A 3,986-nucleotide genomic window follows, 5' to 3' on the forward strand; every position below is an offset into this window, starting at 1 on the left:
GTTGATGATTCATATAAATAGTTAACTCTTTTGACATGATTGAATAGTTAACTCTTTTGATAGGATTGAATAGATATTGAAAATGACTCACATAAAAAAAATGGAGTTATTATTTTACTTTTCTAGTTCAAATTATTTGATTGGTGTCACCATTTTATCTCTTAATACATTTTCTGACTAATATCACCTCTTTTTTTGTTTTTCATCTATTAGCTTGAATAATTGATTCCTTTAAAACTCAGGTATCAAATAAGATAATTAAATTATTGTTTTACTTTTCAAATTCAAATTGTTTAACTTATTTATTAGTTTGAATAATTCACTCCTGATTTTTTCAAACAAGATAACTAAATTATGGTTTTACTTTTCAAATTCAAATTGTTTAGTCTGTTTTAGTTATTTATTTCTCAGATACATTTTCATTAATAATCCATTTATATAAATAATTAACTAATATTATTTCATTTATTATATATCATCCCCTGTAAAAAAAAAAGAAAAAGACTTGTTTGATTTAATGCTTAAAAACGTATACCATATAACAGCTATGTAACAACATTCAACATAACAGCACTATATTGCAAGGGGCCATTAGTCGTCCTCATCATCAATACAAATTGGTAAAAATAAATAAGTTCAGTCTCATTACGTTGGAAAACATCTTTGCCACCTCGAACCTCACATTTTCCGTTCTGTATGGAGTGGAAGAGGTCACATATTCCGTTCGTATTTATGAAAAAGAGTAGCTAGATGGGAGGGGTACTAGGGCAGGGGTACCAAGAGGGACAAATGAGCAATATATATATCGGATAATAAAGACAAAAGGGTGATGAAAGGAACCCTAATTCGCTCCCTGGCCCTCTCACCTTTACCCTAATCTCACTGCTTCCTTCCCTCCCTTTGAACCTTCTCATGTATACCCACCCAGCTATATTTGTGAGTGTGATGCATTGAATTGCAACAGCCATCATAAGCACAAGCAGCGGCATACAACAAGATTCCCAGCGACAACAACACGCAGGGGGCTACAAACATGGTGAGTAAATGCTTCCTGTCTGCTTTGTAGATCTTAAAATTTCCTGGTTTTCGTCTGTGTTTTTGTCTCCAATTGCCTTAGCAGATTACTGTTCCATCGAGGTAACAATTGGGCGCCGCCGCAAGAGCCAAATGTGTGAAAATGATTGGAATTGTGCATGAATTGTGTGTGTTCAGGATGGGTTTGTGGTCTGCGAGAAGGAGGAGAGGCCGGCCTGGTTGGATGCTCTTCTCACAGACAAATTCTTCGTGCCCTGCGCCACTCATGAGACTGCAAAGAAAAACGAGAAGAACATTTTCTGCCTGGACTGCTGCCGGAGCATTTGCTCGCATTGCGTGCCAGTTCACCGGAGCCACCGCCGGCTCAAGGTAAAAAAATTCTTCTCCTCTGCTCTAATTGTCCCCGTAATTCAACGGTTATCTTGCTTTGCAGCTTCTGAAATGAAATGAAATGATGATTTCCCTGCGCGCAGATTCGGAGATATGTCTATCACGATGTCATCAGACTAGACCAGATCGATTGCTCATATGTTCAGGTGAGCTACACTAATGGCTGAGCTTAAATTTGCTCAAACCACTCAAAGCTTCGGCGTTTCACGGATCCAGAGAATATATGAAGTCCTGAAGTATAAATTGGACTGAAATTTGTGAATTTTATCTGTTCTTGCAGGCGTACACTACGAACAGTGCAAAGGTGGTCTTCTTAAACCAGAGGCCTCAGACTCGGCCTTTCAAACGATCTGGAAACATCTGCAGCACCTGCGAAAGAAGCTTACAAGAGCCTTATCGCTTCTGCTCCGTGGCTTGCAAGGTGAGAAAATGCGACAAAGACAAAATCTGCTTATTGTCGATCTGTTTTTCAGAAAAGAACAACAATCGGCAGTAATAGAGCACAATATTTTGTTGAATAGTCCATTATATTTTGATTAATTGGTTCAGTAGTCCATGAGATTTTGATATCTGGTTTAGAAGTCCAAAATATTTTGATGAATTGGTTCAGCAGTCTGATATTTTGATTTCTTGTTTAGAAGTCCATAATATTTTGACTTCTGGTGTACCAGTACATGAAATTTTGACTAATTCTTTATATGTCCAGAAAATTTGGTTAATTGTTAGCGGTCTGTAACATTTTTGACGAATTTCTTAGGTGGTTCATAATCTTTTGACAAATTGTTTAGCACTTTCCAATATTTCGGTTAATTACTCAACATTACATGTTTTTTTTTTTCTTTTTTCTTTTACAAAATGTTTAGCAGTCCTTAATCTTTCGACAATTTTTTTCGCAGTCCGCAAAGATTATGACAAATTATTTAGCAGTAGACACTATTTCGATTTCTCGTTTAAGATTCCATAATATTCTGGTGAAATCTTTGGGCAGTGTATAGTGTTTTGATTTCTGGTTTAGTAGCCCATTAAATGTACATTTAATCTTGCTGGATTTTTCCGAAAATGTCCATAATATGATTTCTGGTTTAGTGGCCCATTAAATGTTTAATCTTGCCGGACTTTTCGAAAAAAGTCCATAATATTTTGATTTTAATTGTTGAGCAGTCCATTACTACATTTTGATAAATTCATAAGCAGTCTATAATATTTTGGATTAACTGCTTATCACTCTAATATTTGGTTAATTGGTCAGCAGTCGATAACAAATTTTGATTTTTTCTTTGTGTGAGCAGGTAGATCATCTGATAAACCAGGGGAAGGATCTCTCAAAATATTTACTGTTTGCACAGTCGGAGGGGCTTAAGGAATTTGAAGAGGGCGGCCATATATCGCCCAATACGACTCTGGACAACACCATGGCGTTCCACACTTCGTCAGGAGCGAGTGCGAGCGGAGGCGTGGGGTGCAAGAAATTGGGCTGCACGGCCACAACAGAATTTGTGAAGCGGAGACGAAGCGGATTCATCGGTAGCAGGACATTGCAGAGGCCGTGCGCTGCAGTGACCGAGATGGGGGTGTCCTTTAACCGGAGAAAAGGCATTCCGCAGCGATCGCCTCTCTATTGATTTTCCTATCCGTCGTATTCTTTTTAACTTTATTTACACATACCAGGCTTGTAGGGCCTTGCTCTGAACTTATTTCCTGTCAAGTTTAAGTCAGTAAGCAAGCCTGAAGTGGACTTTTAGGGTCTTGCAATTTTGGAAGGTAATTAAATTATTTGTACTGGTAAAGGTGCATGGACAAAGGTTGAGCCATGGGTTAAGGCAGCTTGAAAATTGGCTACCTGCGAGTGCAAAAGGTTTCAAAGCTTGTTTTACAGACGCACCGATTTTGACATGATAACAACCATTGTAGATTTTAAGGTAGTATTGGCCATGTAGTTATCATTGACTCTATATTTGTTTGTTTTCCTTTTTCAAATTCGCGCCATTACGTCTGGAATTTCGGGTTTCGCAGTTACCTAACCTCACTAATATGAAGAACTTTGAACCACGTATCTTAGTTCTATTTTTGTCGTTCTCAAAACTCATTTCATTATTTATGGTTTGATTTATTAATGTGTAAAAGTATTTATATATATTTTTGGAGAAGATTTTTCAGGGTAAATGACATTAGAATCTATTTGTCGAATGCATTTTTATATTTTTGGGAAGATTTTTTTGGCGTAAATCACATTCGAATGTATTTTTATAGTACTCATTTCATTATTTATGGTTTGGTTTATTAATGTGTAAAAGGTTTATATATTTGTTTGAGAAGATTTTGCAGGGTAAATCACATTCAAATGTATGCATTTTTATATTTTTGGGAAGATTTTTTTGGCGTAAATCACATTCGAATGTATTTTTATAGTTAAAAATTTCCCATTTATTTTGGTTTAGTTTATTTATATTTTTGGGAAGATTTTTTTGGCGTAAATCACATTCGAATGCATTTTTATAATTAAAAATTTCCCAATTTATCTTGGTTTAGTTTATTTGTTCGGGAGTGAGATTCTTTATGTG

The 3,986-nt window shown here is 36.1% G+C and overlaps 1 pseudogene across 1 annotated transcript; it reads left to right on the plus strand.

The window, feature by feature from the left end:
* Positions 1-845: 845 nt before the first annotated feature.
* On the plus strand, positions 846-3,053 carry LOC149224563 (protein RGF1 INDUCIBLE TRANSCRIPTION FACTOR 1-like; annotated as a pseudogene). Its single transcript, XR_016249701.1, has 5 exons — positions 846-1,036; positions 1,213-1,404; positions 1,509-1,571; positions 1,706-1,846; positions 2,715-3,053. The product of XR_016249701.1 is annotated as a protein RGF1 INDUCIBLE TRANSCRIPTION FACTOR 1-like (transcript).
* The last annotated feature ends 933 nt before the right edge of the window (positions 3,054-3,986 follow it).

This window comes from Pinus tabuliformis, chromosome Q, assembly GCF_031772625.1.
Source record: "Pinus tabuliformis cultivar Carrire ecotype Pingquan chromosome Q, CPIR1, whole genome shotgun sequence".
Lineage (NCBI taxonomy): Eukaryota > Viridiplantae > Streptophyta > Pinopsida > Pinales > Pinaceae > Pinus > Pinus tabuliformis.